Consider the following 16,492-nt stretch of genomic DNA (forward strand, 5'->3'; position numbering starts at 1 on the left):
TTAATTACTGAAGACTTCAAGAGAAGCAAAGAGACAGAGAACATCAGAATTGATTATCAAATGAGTTTCACCCATAGTACTGAACTTTTAGAATTTAGAGCCTCTGTGGGCAATTGAAAGGATGAAGATTCAAGAGGGAGAGAAGAAAGGAGATGAAAGGGCAGCATCCTCCCCTCTCCCTCTAACTCGGCTCTCACAAAGAATCTGATTCTTTTACAATCAGTCTCCTCTGCCTGCTCTGCTCCTAACACTCAGGACTTGGTCCCCATGCCTCAGTTATCAACTCCCTCTGCAAGATCTCTTTGCCCCTGGGTCTGTCCCTGTCCCTTCCATTGGTGAGTTCCATTTAGACCCTCCATTTTGAGGAAGTATCAGGCAAATCAACTCCTCTCCCAGGACTGTTCCTGGTTGTTGGACTTCATCTTTGTTTCCTAGCCTTAACCACTGAATGGCTGTATCCTCAGGCAAACTAAGACCTGTTGAAGACCTTGGCTTAAAAAGGCCAAGGTCTCTCATTGCTTTTCCAGTTGTCCTGATCTACATTTGCTCATTGGACCCAGATAACTCAGCAGGGGAAAGTGAGGCAGGTGACCTTGCACAGACCTCCCTTACTTAAATCCAATTCATGGTCCTCTTTGAAGGTCAAATAACAACACTTGTCCCAATGGGGTAGCACCTCCCTTCTCCTCCACTTTTCAACTCCCTTTTATGAATTTTATCCCCTCATTAGTATGCAAACCAACTGAGAGCACAGACTGTCTTTCTATTTACTTGTATTTATATTATCAGGCTTAGCACCAGTCTGTGATATACAGTAGGCATGTAATAAATGCTTTCTGTTAACTTGACAATAAGATATGAATGGCTTGAGAACATCTTATAGTCTCATTTCTATTATTACAAACTCACCTCTAAATGGGCTTTATACTCAGCTCATAATCATCCTGTAAAGTAGGTAATAAAAACATCATCATGACCATTTTATAGAAAAGAAAACTTCGTCTTAGAAAGGTTAGGTGACTTACTCTTAGTCATATAGTCTTTTAAATAAATATACCTTTGTTAAAGCTTTTTTAAAAATCATAGTAATTACCTGAGCCAGGATTCCAATTCAGGTCAAAAGTTCAAGATTCTAATACACTGGGCAATTTTTATATTAACTAAGAAAAAAGTCATTAAATTTAGAGAAAGAAATTCAAAGACCAGTCATCCATTGCTTGAGGTGAAGTCACATAGTTCTTCTAGTGGAAGGTGAAGAGACTTGTCTATTATCAAGAGTAAGTGGTAGAATTAGGATTCAAATCCAGATCCTTTCTCAACAAGCCTAGAATTCTTTCAGACATGTATACTTATGGGCCTTTGCACTACTACCTCCTACATCTCATTCTGAATGTTGAGGCCAATAGTTGATTTATGGTAACTATGAAATCTTTTGGTGGGGTTTGAAGAGCTAACATGATGCTTCTTCCATTCCAAAGCTAGACTTTAAACCTCTAGATTTTTCAGGTTTTCCAATTATGCCTCCTTTACTTGGGTCATCACATCAGAAGACAAGAGAAGAAGACATTAAGGATCATTTAAAAGTCCTCTCTTGTTTTCCAGCAAATCCCAGATCTTTGAACTTGCCTTCCTTCATCAATATGCAGCTCTCACATTAATAGAGAAGAGAAACTCACTTGTAAAATCAGGTAAATGATGATAGCCAACATTCTATAGAACAGAAATTTTTAAACCCTTTTTGTACCAAGGACCACTTTGGCTAATTAACTGGTAAAGTCTTCTCCGGAAAAAAACTTTTTAATAATTGAAAGAAATGTTAAATTCCATTAGGAGATAGTGAAAATAAAGATGCAATCCCCCTCTCTCCCCCATGGGTTCCTCAAATTGTTCCCCAAGCTTTTATTAGCCCCCCCCCCCATGAAAGTGGACTCTCTGAAAATTATCCTCAGGTTAAGAACCCTGGCCATAGAGCCTTAAAGTGTGTCATTTGACCCTCACAGCTACTCTAGGAAATAGTTGCTATTATCACCAGTTTACAAATTAGGAAACCAACACTAAGAAGGAATGAAGTAGAACAGAGTCACACAGCTAATACGTGTCAGGGGCTCCATTTGAGGTACCCATGACTCAAAGTTTAGCACTGTTTCAATCCCATTTAGGATAGCTTTATGGTTAGAGTGTTAGGCCTGGAAGTCAGGAAGACCTGAGTTCAAATCTACCTCAGACACTTAACACTTCCTAGCTGTAATCCTGGGCAAGTCATTTAGTCCCAATTGCCTTGTTAAAAAAAAAGAAAAGAAAAGAAATCATTTCCCAACTCTTTTGTGCAGATGAGGGAACTGAGTATCAGAGAGAGGAAATGTTTTTGCTCATTCTCTTAAAACTTAATGGTAGAGTCATGGCTAGGGTCCTCATTGCTGTACTGGCTCCCTTTCCAGTGAACCACACCACATTTCTCTCAGTGAGAAAACTGAGACCCAATGAAGATGAAGGGTTAATTTTTTTTCTAAGGAAAAGAAAAAAAATCAAATGGATAGGCTCCCTGCCTGAGTCACTTCTCTAATTAATTGCTTATTATTCAGTGGTTTTATTCCATGATATGATGCATTATTTTTAGCAAATTCCAGTTTCAGGAAAATAATTACCTACCTCCCATTTTTCTCCCAAAGTTGAATAATTCCTTCTTAGATCTTCAGAGACATTAAGCATTTTCATGAGGGCTACTGCATCTCTGTAATATGCAAATAAAGTCACTATGTAATTACCAATAAAATGCTTACTGAAGTGACAAATTTTTACTCCCCCAGCAAGTTAAAAAAAAAAAAAAAAAAAAACCTCATTTCTTTTTTAAGGATCTTTTAACCTTGTTTAGTTGATGTTCATCATCAGCTGTTTTATGGTCACTTAAGAAGACAAGTCAGCCGATATGCTTGCTTTGTTGGGGGATCAAGACTTCTGGGAATCTGTCTTCTTCTCCTAGCTTGCTTCATTCAATTGATTCTTCACCCCCATCTCCATGCCCTTAGCCTGCCAGAGCTTTAAAGTATCAGCCTCCTCAAGGTCCCAGGGAATTCAGAGCAGAAAAGTAGAATCACCTGTGAGATCCCAGGACATTTGGTTGGGATAAGATCCTGCAAACTGGATTAATTTTTGGATCTGTGTCCAGAAACTAATATGTACTCTAGCTGTGGCAGGCACAAGGGAATGGAGGAAAGCTATAGAACTAATTTGGGTCCTAGAGAGACTAAAAATGAGTCATCAGTTATCTAGATGTAGCCATCCAGAGTGGCCTTCCTCAAACCTTCTTGAGAGCATCTTGTGTATAAAGCACTATATTATGTGCTTAGGATGAAACGGTAGAAATGATTCAAATCTGTTGGCTCAATTACAGGCTCAATTTAAAACATTGGTTTGGGAAAGAATATAATGAAGAATTGGGAATGTTGTCTGCTTTCTACTACCTGCTTAAAGTTGTCTGCTCTCAAAAGGTCAGAATGGGTTAATTAATGAATTAATCCAGTAAACATTTATTAAGTACATACTATGGATTCAGTAAACCCTGAGCTGGGTGTTAAAGAGATTCAATGATGATTAGATTTCTTAATTGCTTTCAAGGAGCTCACAAAAATCTTCCAATTACATAATTTAAAGATGATTCACTCTGTATTTATTCAGGGAGTCTTTATTAAATGCTCACTATTTGATTCCCCATTCATTCAACAAGTTGTAGCAATTTATTGTTGTCATCTTATTCTTTCCCACGACTATTTCTTCAAACCAGGTCCCATCTCCTGAAGCAATCTCTGTGTCCGGGAACAAGTTTCATAGAATTCTGACATCCTGGAGGTTCCTGCAAGGAGCACTAGGGAATTACCTTGCTTCAGTCATCATTGATACAGACATCAGTCAGTATCAACATTGCTGCTGCAGACATTGTCAGAACTGGGCAGAATACGAGGGAAGTACCACCTAATTCTTGAAAGCTGTTTCTTCACCCTGGAGCCAGAGAAATCAATGCTTTTTTAATGTTCTATTCTAGCATTGTCCTATATCTTTCTGTAAACTTCCACAAGAAGGCAATAGAGATAATCCTATTCACTTAATCCTCAGAGACTTGGGCCCAGCATAGACTCTATGTTGAAAGTGTCTTTTATAAAATGAATGGTATAAAATTGTCACTTGGGATCTTTTGTGGAAAACAACAGGAAGTCTTTAATAATCATCACTGTCAGAAATGTAGTCTTAAGAGTTCAAATAGAAAATAATCAGGAAAGATAGGTGGAGTAAGGGGTCAATTTCTTCAGGGCTTGAAGTAATCCCCATCTCTAACCTCCCCATTTTCTGGGATTTGCTCAGTGGAATTTGGCTTCTGGAAAACAGTAACTGAATTATCTTCTCTAGTGCACCAGCATGCATGTGCTCATCTTGTCCACAGTTGGGGCAAACTCTAGATCAGGTTTATTTGCTGTGCTCTATTGGTTCTCTTTCCAAAGCAAGCTATCTCTAACCCCAAATCTCTTAGTCTTTCCATGAGGAATAACTGGGCTCACTAAGCAATTGTCTAGCAAGATTTGCCCAAGCTTATTTAATGAGTGTTTATTGATGGAAGTTGGCTTCATGTTTGGTCTATATGACCCATATATGACAATATATGCTAGAATCATAACCTCTGTCCACTCTTTCTGTCCATTTCAATTTTGTTTTTTCACTTCCTATTTGCATATCATGGTTAGGAAGAGGCATCCTGGTTTCCTTGACTTCCTTCAATGCTCAGATCAAATCTACAAGAGGACCTTCTGCAGTCCCTCATACCTCCTCCAATCCCATTTTTAGTGCTTACCTCTAGTGTCTGACATTTTCATTGTATGGATTTGTACAGATATTCTTACGTTGAATATGAATTCTTTGAAGGTAAGGACCTTGTTTTTTGCCTTCTTTTGTAGCCCTAGCACTTAGTAAAGTGTCTGCCATTATAGAAGATGATTAATAAATGTTTATTGACTGATTGTTGACTCTGGATTCATCAAACCCTGCTTTATCCCAGCCTCTCATCCAATAATTTGAGACTATACTTTAGTACATCCATGCCAAATGGTCATCCAACTTATGTTCTAACAGTTTCAGTGATGAGAAGCTCTCTACCTACCAAGGCAATCTATTCTTTTATATGATTATTGTTAATAGTATCACTCATCTTATTTTCACCTTTCTCAATGGAGTTCAGATAGAAATGATTCTTGGACAAGTCATAAGCCTACTAAGAATCAATTATGCTTGATATTCTAGAAACTTTTGCCTATCTGGCTATGGCACAATTTGTAATTGAATAAAAATTTTGGGAAGATTGTTTCTTTTCTCTAGGTTCACTAAAGGCATCTCTAGAGCGCCCCCATTAGAAGACAGGATTAGAATGGAGGTATGAAGTTCATCCTGTTCCCTTATGGTCTTGATTTCTTGTCTAAGTCTCTAATATTTTAAAGTTTTACACATTCCATTTATCTTGGAGATTATGAGTATTTGGTATAGTGACATCTATTAAAAAACATTGTTCTTAAATTTTATGGATTAATGTAATGTCTAGGCAATTGCGAGCCAGTTTCATTTGTGATAATAATCCAGTTCCAGTATAATTTATGTGATAACTTCTAAAGGGTACATGAGCATTATTCTGAAAAATTTTTTGACCTTGAGAATCCCAAACGGATTTGGAGGACACCTTGAGGTACATAGACCATGTTTTAAGAACCACTGAACTAGACTAAACTTTCCTTCATTCATAAGTTCCATTAATTTCTAAGGTTTTTTTATATTTAAATGAATTCCATCCTGTATTTTTTGCCATTTACAGGGAAAAAATTGTTTCAATCCAGTGTCCATAGAATTCCTTTCCAGAAATACCAACAGTGAGGTTTCAATAAAAGTTTATTGAATTGTAGGCAACTCTTCTAAGTCTTTAACTTGCCTAGTAGTTGTCAGTCTGCCATGGTAGAAGTAGTTTGCTCACTGGGAGTTCCCCCATACTAATGAAATCACAGGCTTGTACAAAAACAAAATGTCAAAAATGCATTCCAGAGATCACTGTGAGCTGCTGGTGATCAAGAAAAGCTTCCTAGAAGAGGTAGCAATTAAGCTGGGGCCATAAGATGGGAAGGATCTTGATAGGCAGAGATGCAGCAGGAAGTTTGTTCTATTTGAAAGGAAAAAATTAGCAAAGGCATAGAGATGGAAATTTTCAAATTCAAAAAAACCATTTTACAGGTGAGGAAACTAATTCAAAGAGACCCTTGTCTAGGGTCACATAACTAGTGAGTTCAAGAAATAGGACTGGGAAGATGAGGAAAGGATCTTGAACCAGGGAGATGAGGTACACTCTGAAGTAAGTGTTGAAAGCCAAAGGATGGATATATATATATATATATATATATATATATATATATATATATTAGGAGCACTGAATGTGTAATCAAATATCTAGGTTGGAATACCAGCTCTACTTCTTACTAACTTGCTTTCTCTCTCCAGACTCAGTTTCTTCAGCTATAAAATTAGAAGACTCAAAGATTCTTAACCGTGTATGTGTGTGTGTGTGTGTGTGTGTGTGTGTGTGTGTGTGTGTGAAGAATACCTTTGGCAGTCTTTGTACCATATGAATTCCTTCTTAGAATGTATAAAATAAAATACATAGGATGTTAAAGGAAATAAATCAGATTGAAATCAAGATGTATTTTTCCTCTCACAAACTCATGGGCCTCCTAAAACCTATCCAAGAACCCTCCAGGCTAAGAAGTCCTGGACTAGATGTCCTCTAATGTCCTTTCCAGCTCTCATTCTATTAGTGGAAGAGCCTGAAACCTAGGTCTTCTCACTCCATACCACCACAAAAATAAACATGAATAATTTTCTTTTTATTTTCTTTCTCTTTGCCAATGGCTCCATTTTATGTGATCACATTTTTTCCCTGGGATAAGTCTTTCTCTTATTTTCATTGGTAGCTGCTCCAAGAACCAATGATGCCTTGGAGGTAGTCCAGCATCTTCCTCATACACTGGCCTAATTGTTTGCTACAAACACCTCCCATTTAAACCCTGAACCTCCTGGGAAAAGGGGCTTTCATAAGAATAATACCACTTTTTCCAAGGGTCTCATAATATGAAAGTTTGGCACTGGATTCATAAGGCTTTGAGAAATGTCAAATGGACCAGTAATTGTTGCTTATTGAGCATATCCAAGAAATAGTTGTGTGAGTATTTTTTAAAACAAATTTTTTGAGATCCAAGAACTAGAGCATATAGGCTTGTCACATTTCAAGATCATGGGAGAAAACAGTTATACTGAATAGCAATGGAGATTATGACAGGAGGAAAGGGGCTGAATTATCAGGTCCTTCTCTTAAAATTCTTGACATTGATTTGGAGTGCTTATTTCAGTCTAATTACTTTTCCCCCTGGATCAGCTTGAAAAATGGAAAATAATTCACAGTAATCCCTGTTTTGCAGATGAAGAAACAAGTTGAGGAAATTAGTGCTTTGTTCTTTATAAATACAATCTGGGTGAACTTGGGCAATTCACTTAACCTCTGAGAGCATGAGTCAGTCACTTAGTCAACAAGAACCAACTGCATGCCAGGCACTGTGCTAAATACTAAAGATACAAGGGAAGGCAAAAAAACAGTCTCTGATCTCAAGAAGCTCAGGGTTTTTCTCATTTATAAAAATCAGATTATTGGAATAGAGGACCTCTAATTCTATTCTCGTTGTAAAATCCTAGGATTCTAACTGTACTTTAGTTGTTGTTCAGTCACGTCTGACTCTTCACGATCCCATTTGGGGTTTTCTTGGCAAAGATTATGGAGTGGTTTGCCTCTTCCTTCTCCAGCTCATTTTACAGATAAGAAAACTAAACAGGGTGACTTGCCTAGGTTAGTATAGCTAGGAAGTATTTAAGATCAGATTTAAACTCGTCTTCCTAACTCTCGGCCCCAGGACTGTATCCACTATACCTCCTATCTGCCTTCTTATACTCCCCTCATCTAGAATTAATGTAAGTGGATTTAAGCGAGAACTTTTTCTGGATTTTTCTTTATAGAAGAGAGATTAGAGGTGTCCCATTTACAGGAACCTCGATATTCAGCACATGAGTAGGATGACATAATTCTCAACTCTATTCCGCTGTCCATGACTTGTTCTTTTTAGAGGAAAATGAACACTACCAATTTATATAGTGAAAATGTTTCTCTTATTATCTGCTCCCCTTCAAATTCTCCCAGCTTTCGTGTTGGAGATCAAAGTTTCTCCACCTCCGTAGGGTAACTGAGGCAATATTAAGCTCTTCTGGTGAAACGGGAATTATACTTTTTCAGTGACACAGCAGCACCCTTAAGCCTAGAGTCTGAAACCTTCCACGCTTTTAATTGATGGAGCAATGTTTTTCCATTTTGGTGATCCGAAGCTAACCCAAACCGGGAAATAGCAAAGCCCTTCAGGACAGAGGTGTTTCTCAGGATAGAGAACATACTCCATCCCCTGAGGGGTTTCCCCTCAAACAGTTGATAATGCCAAAAGGCAATAAACTCACCCATCCCTTCAAAGGAAATATTTTTCTTCTTCCAATCAGCTTCTTACAGCTACAGTTCTATCCTCCAATCAGCTTGCATCAGCTGCAGTGTCTATTAGCTGGTTCAATTCCTGTTGGTTTCTGAATTCTCTCTTCTGTATGCTCTCATGGTCCCCTCTAAAATTTTTGATCTTCTCATATCATTTCTTCTTATGCCTCAAATCAAGCACACTTTATGAGAAGTGAACATAAAGTCCACTGTTCCATCAGATATAATGCAAGTAAACCATATACAATTTTCCCATATTGCCCAAAGCCCTAAAGTTATATGTAAATAAGCTGGTGGATTTCTAGGAGTCTTCTCTGTACATTTGTTTACAGGACAATTTTCTCTCTCAGAAATGTCTTAATGCAGAGAGAGAACTCTGAAGACTAATATAACTCAACATATGCTATTTTCACTTTTTTTCCTCTTCTGTTTTTTTTTTTTTCTCTCTCATGGTTTTTTCCTTTTGTTCGGATTTTTCTTCCCAAACATGATTCAGAAAGAAATGTGGTTTTTTTTTTTTTTAATGAATGTACATGTATAAACAAAAAAAAAAAATAAAATAAAGTCTTATATTGCTTTTCTCATAAAAAAGGTAGTGTGTTCCCCAAGAACAGGGACTATTTTTTACTTTTCTTTGTATCCCTAGCTGTTAGCACAAGACCTGACACATAGTAAATGCTTAATAAATGTTTATTGACCTCCAGACTAATATGCTTTTTTCCCCCACTCTATTTCTCCTTAAAGCAGCCAAATTGACGATAAAACCAGGACTCAAGAGTCTTACATATGAATATAGCATACACTTTTCCCCATAATACTCCCTTTAAGAAGTAAACTCCTTGAGGGCAGAGTCTATTTTGCCTTTTTTTTTTTTTTTTTTTTTTGTCTTTGCATTCCATTTTCTTGGGGAAATTCGAAATGTGGAAATTCCCAACAACAATGCAAATTTGCTAGTTGTAGTAGCTTGACTGGTTCCCCTGGAGTATTTGAGTACTACATTCATTCATTCTGTGACTTGCCTATTGTCTACAAGCTAATGTGTGTAAAAAGGCTCAAACATGATATTCCAGACTCCACTCTTTTGGGCTGCATAGCACACAGAAGCTTTAAGTTAGATTAATTGAATAATAATAACTTAAGTTTAGATAGTTCTTTTAGTTTGCAAAGTGCTTTACATGGATTGTCTCCTTTGATCCTCACTGGAATCCTTTGATTAAATGCTGATGTTATTATCCCAATTTTACTGATAAGAAAACTGAAACTGGAGGAGATTAAGAGAATTGCCCAGAGTCACAAAATCTGTGGTATCTGCAGATTTGAGACCAAATTTTTCTCATTTCAAACCCAATGATTCTTTCTACTATAGCACACTACCTTTGTAAAGAAAGTCCTGAAAATTCTGATGGGATAAATTGTACAGGTATTTGAATACTACATTCATTTAAAAACCACAGAGGTAGCATCTAACTAGGTTTAGTGCTGTAGTAAATACAATGATCAGTATGAAATAGTTCAGCCTCCAAGGAGATTATCTAGTGAGGGAGATAAACAGGTATACAAGCTAAAATATGATAAGTTACAGAATCACTAAATCCTGTCAAATCTACCTCCAAGAATATCTCTCTTTAATCCATGCCTTTCTCTCCATTCACCCAACCTCACCCTAGTTCAGTCATCAAATGACCTGGATTATTTTAGGAGTTTTCCAACTAGTCTCCCTGCCTTCAATCTCTCCCCCTCTCCAATCCATCTTTCATACAGTAGTCATAATAATCTGAGGCACAGATCTGATCATATAACTTAAAAACTGTCAGCAGCTCTCTATTGCTTCTAGTTATTAAAAATATAATTGGATAGACTTGGCCTTTAAAACTCTCTACAATTTCTTCCACCTACGATTCACATTACAATTTATTTTCTATTCTATTTCTAACCAATTGGTCTACTAGTTCTTCCCAGAATTCAAGTTCTTTTATTTTTGCCTCTGAATCCCCATGGTATCTGGCATAAAAGACCAGTCTAAATAAATGTTTGATGGATCTAATTCAGTTGAATTTCTGCTCCTCCATATCATTCTCCCAGACCTAGAATGCATCCCCTCACCTCAGTCTCCTTGAATCCCTAACTTCCTCCAATGGGTGCCAGCCAGTTCCCTGGAGAAGGAATGGGACCTCCCAATTTGGGATCTTGTAGCTTTCTCTGTATACCAGATATTAATTTTATCTTCATTTTTAAGTATTGGAGAATTCCCCTCCACTCCTTCTCTACAGCCTCAGTAAGTAATCTCCGCCAATACAGATATATCTCCTTTAACTCAGTAACTGGACTCAATGACTGTTGTTTAGTCATTTCAAACTGTGACCCCATTTAGGTACAGGGTTGTTTTTTTTTTGGGGGGGGGGGAGGAGCAAAGTACAGTAGTGGCTTGCCATTTCCTTCTCCTAGGACTCATAATATACTCTTAATAAATGGAACTGAGTGAAAGAGATGTAAAAACAAAGCCATTTATGAAGCAGAATGGAATTTGATTTCAAGGCAAAAGGAATTCCACAATCAGATAATCATTCTCTTAGTTTGTCTTCAGGTCCCCGATTACAATGCAAATAACACCCTCCCCCTCTACCCCCAAGAAGGGCAAATCTTTTAGCAAGTCTAAGAGTCTGCTTTCTTGAATGTAGCTTTTTATTATGGGAAGTGGGGGAAAGCTCTGGGTGTGGGAAAAGACCAGATTTTACCTAAAACTTAAAAAGAGAAAAGGGAAATGGGTCTAGCTTGGAAAGGCCTGGGAGACAAGAAGATAAAGCTTAAAGGACATCACCATTTTCCCTAAGGGGAGTCTTAATTTCTTGGCAGCTCTTTCTTAACAAATGAATGTATGGGTTTTTTCCCTCAGGTCCAGGAGAATTATCCTTCAGATGTGCTTGATGTCTTGTATCATGATTTTTCTGTCTCAGTTTCATAGGGTCTCAGTCTCTTTCTCCTAGCCTATCTCTGCAGAGAAAACTCTTTTGAAGAAATGAATATATGCATGATTCTTTCAATGTAATATCCATTTACTACATGCATATATAATTGGACATATCTTTGTATAGATAGACATAAAGAATTGGACTCCATACATCATATCATAAATAGCGCTATAAAATACATATTGCACAGACTATCAAATATAAGTCATTGTGACAAGAGAGAATCTCCAAATAAATCAGCCCTCATTATCTCCCAAAGGGAGAAATTAACCAAAGGAGAAGAGGACCCCCTTGAACAAACTCTGAGTTATTAACCCTCATTCTATCTGGGGTAAGAAGCCCTGGGTTCTGGTTCTTGCTGTTTCTTCTTATCTTTGTGACCATAGATAGATTATATCTGACTTCATTCATGTCTTCAGGCACAGAATGAAGAGGTTAGAATAAATAACTTCTAAGATTCTTTCCAGTTCTGAAACTAAAGTTCCTTTTTTCCTCTTCAGGCTCTCTTTGCCAGTTGTGGCAACCTGTTTCTTGCTGGCTCATAAGCTCCGGAAGTTATTTTTAGGTAGAACTCTCCAGCAGAAGGAAAGTTGATGAGCCAGCTCTGGCCTCCGGAGAAGAACAGAGCATGCTCCCCCTCACCTCTAGGGCAAACATTTCCTAATGACTGGGGCCCTAGGGCTAAAGAGACTTTCATCCACATTCACTGAATAAATATTGACTGAGCACCTAAAATTTGCTTAACACTAACTTAGGTTGGTTCCTTGCCCATCTGAAGCTTACCATCTAGTGGGAGAGAGACGGAAAAATTCATTTGAAATAATATAAGTAACAATGCAAAGCTTAAATAATAATACTAGGAAAATAACTTGGTTTAATGCTTTGAAGGCCTCCCTTTTACCTGGGAAGATTTGTGTTCAAAGCTCTGTCTCCAACATATTTGTCTTTGCATTTTTAGGGCCTAACACATAGAAGGCACTTAATAAATGTGTGCTTGACTGACGTCATGTAAATTAGGAGGAGTAGGTCTCTTCACATTGTGTATTTGAATACTAATTGCCACTGAATCAGCTATAATTATGTTGTTATTGGTCATGTTAATCTACAGATAAATATTATTACTGCATTATATTGCCTTGTTATAACAATAAATGCAACTAAGATACATTTGCAATGTAGGGTTAGTGATTATTCAACAGTAAAAGTAGGTTCTTTAAAAAGAGCCTGTTTATTCAACTTAAAATACTGTAAAATAAAGTTTATTATTATTATTTTGCCAACACAACAGACTTTATACTACTAATTGAGTGTTATAATCTTCATAATAGTCACCTTGGGAAGCCCTACATTTATTCCAACAAGATCCCATTCCTCTTTTTTGAAATTGCTTCAAAATTAGTTTGTGAATTGCACACACACACACACACACACACACACACACAATGGATTTCAGAAGAGAAGGGGAAAAGTTGTAATGTGAACCAAGTCTAGAAAGATGGATGGAAGCCAGATTGTAGAGAGCTGTAAAGGCCAAGTCTAGCCCATTATATTTTATAGCTAGAAGCAATGAGGAGCCACTTTAAGTTTTTGAATAGGGAAGTAATATTATCAGACTTGTATCTCAGAAAAATTATTTTGCCTACTATATGAAAGATGGACTTGATGACTTCTAAAGTCTATTTTAAATCTAACTCTTTGGTCTCATAAATCTTGTGAGGAAGCAGGGCCTATTGGATGGTGAGCCAATCTTGGAGGCAGAAAGTACTGGGATCAAGTTCTAGTTCTGCAGCTTGTATGATTCTGGATAACTCATTGAGCCTCAGCACTATTGGAGACTGGATGAAGAAGGTGTCAACCTGCACTGGCAGAAGGAGTTTCCTCACCAGGGAGTTTCCTACAGCAACCCAGGTCTAGTCCCTCTGCTTCTGAATTTTGGAGGACCTTGTCAGTCAATGGCATTTAGCAAGCATGCACTATGTGCCTGGACCTGCTCTTCATTCTCTATGCTACTCTACTTAGTGATATCATCTTCCAGAGATTCATCTATTATTCTCATGTTGATGATTCTCAGATCTACTTATCTAGCCCTAACCTTTTTGCTGACTTTTAGTCTCACATATCCAGTTACCTATTAGACATCTTGAACTGAATGTCCACGGACATATGGGAATGCAGAGAAAGGCAAAAAAGTCCCTGTGCTCAAGGAACTCACAATCTAGTGAGGGAGTCAACCTGCAGGCAACCATATAGAAAACAATCTACATAAAGTATAAAGACAACTTAATAAATCTAGGGAATGGGTGAAAGGCTACTTATAGAAGGTGGGGTTTTAGCTGGGACTTGAAGGAAACCAGGAAAGCCAGGAGGCAGAGATGAGCAGGGAGAACATTCCAGGAATAAAAACTGTCTAAAGTATGGAGATAGAATAGCTTGCATAAGAAATAATGAGTGAGTCGGTGCTTCTGGAGGACAGTGCAGAGGGATAAAAGACATAAGGTGACAGAAAATTAAGACAGTGGTATTAGGGCTTTTAATGCCAGATAATTTTATATTAGATTCTGGATGATAAGAACTCACAAGAGTTTAGCCCAGAAGTGACATGTCAGACCTTTGTTTTGGGGATCACTTTGACAGCTGAAGAAGGATGGAGTGGAGCAGAGAGAGCATTATGATAGTCTCATAGTGGTCTAGTGATGTGGGACTATACCAGAGTGATGGCAGTGTCAGAGCGAAGGAGGCACATGTGAGCAATGTAATGAAGTTAAAGTCAGCAGATCTTGCCATCAGATTGGATATGGGTAGGGATGAGTATGAGAGAAAGGCATTAAGGATGATACAACCCAAGTTGTGAGCTTGGGTAACTGGAAAGCTGGTGGTACTATTAATAATAATAGGAAGTTAGGAAGAAAGGAGAGTTGGTTTTTTTTGGGGGGTGGGGTGGGGTGGGGGGAGAAGAGGAATAACCAGCTCAATTTTAGATATGTTGAGTTTAAAATGTACTCTTAAAAAGAGTACCAAGTGACACCCACAGTTAGCAATCTGGAATAAGATGCAGCAAAAGAGACTGAGAAGAAATATTCCTAAATTGAATGAGAACTAGGAGGGAGTGCTGTCAGGAAAACCTAGAGAGAAGAGAGTATTAAGGAGAAGAGAGTGATTGGCAAAAGCTGCAAAAATGTCAATAAAGATGAAGATGGGGAAAGGCCATTAGTTTTGTCATGTAAGAGATCTTTAGTAACAATTTTGAGTAGAAAAGTGATATATAGAAAGCTCTGATCTACTCAAGTCACACAGAGTCAGGAGTGCTGAACTCTCCTGAGTATACAAGATCAAAATGGCCAGGAACTCTAATAAGAGAAGCACCACAGTGGAAATAATATGGGATAGTTGTGTTTACATTTCTCTCACTTTTTTCTTCTCAGTCATATTTCTCTATATCCTGCCTATAAACTAAAGGGATTAATAGATCATCAATAATTCGGATCAAATGTAGAAAAATATCCTATATTGTTATAACACATTTCACAGGATTTGCAATTCAAAGAGAGAGTCTCTATTTCTAATGATTTTATTTTACAGATAAAGAAACTGAGACTTACATAGGTCTTCATTTACCCAAATTCACACTGTCATTAAGAACTCTGGGATTTCAACCCAGATTCTTAGAATATTACAGTTGTCTTAAAGGACTTGACTATTCAACTATAATAACTGTCCTAGACCTTTATGTTACTGATGAGAAAACAGAAGCTCAGAGACCTAAGTGACTTTCCCCCAAGGTCAGTCAGTCAACAAGAATTCTCAGATTAGAACTCAGGTTTTTTAACTCTCAGTCTTTCCACTAAGTCATGTTGGAGATTATTTTAACATCAGATTTTGACTTTCTCTGGTCATGATAGAAGGTGACTGGGCAGATAGCATAAGAGAGACTCTCTGAGTGCTTTCTATGAACTCTGAGTCAGGATTGCTCACTTGAGCTATCTGCTCCAAAGTGAGCCTTAATGCCACTTACTTAACCTTCAAGCCTAGATTTCTCCAATTGTAGAGCATGCCTTCCTCCCCACCTCCCCATAATATTTACCTTCTTCACATGGGTGTTAGAGAATTAATTAACACTTTTCTGAGTGCTTTGAAGATGAAAAGAAGCCTTCGAGTGGCAGGCTATTATCTATAGAATTAACACATAAAAACAGCAGCACAGATTCCAAATGAAGAATGAAAAACACTTATCAAGGTGATAAAGTAAGGCAACCTAGGTGTTTTGGCTTTGGGGTTCTGCCTTCTTCGGCTTCCCCAACAAATTCAATCCCAATCTTTAAGTAAATCTAAACTGATCTCCAAAGGAACAACTGCCACCATTTATACCCAGTTCTCTCATCCCCCTTCTTTCTCTCTCCCCTCCCTCCAAAAAAAGTTGGCAAAGGGCATGTATTCTTATTCACAGACTGAGAATTAAAAGGAATCTCAGTGATCATCAACTTGTACATCCAAGAAAAGTGATCTTGCAGAACCTGCTTAAAGATTTTTCTAGTGATAAAGGGTCCCCCTTCCCTTCCTCCATTCTACTTTTAGACCATTCCAATCAATTAGTATTTATTAAATGCCTACTACACACTAGGAATTGTACTAGTACAGGAACTACAAAGACCAAAAAAAAAAAAAAAAAGAAATAGTCTTTGTTCGCAAGACTCTTAACATTCCATTGGAAGGTGTATATGTCAAATATATGTTGGTTAGTTATTGTCCTTTGTTCTTGAAAAGGAACAAAATGATATAACTATGTTGGAGTCAAGGTACAGTGTGTCCGACTGTGGCTGATTAGACCAATATGATCTCAGGAGGCTTTTCCACAGATTGGGGACAAAGAGTCCACATCGACATTGGAGTGGAGATGTCTCTAAATGTGCCCATCTCACATTTC

The sequence above is a fragment of the Sarcophilus harrisii genome, chromosome 2 (genome assembly GCF_902635505.1).
Source record: "Sarcophilus harrisii chromosome 2, mSarHar1.11, whole genome shotgun sequence".
Taxonomy (NCBI): Eukaryota; Metazoa; Chordata; class Mammalia; order Dasyuromorphia; family Dasyuridae; genus Sarcophilus; species Sarcophilus harrisii.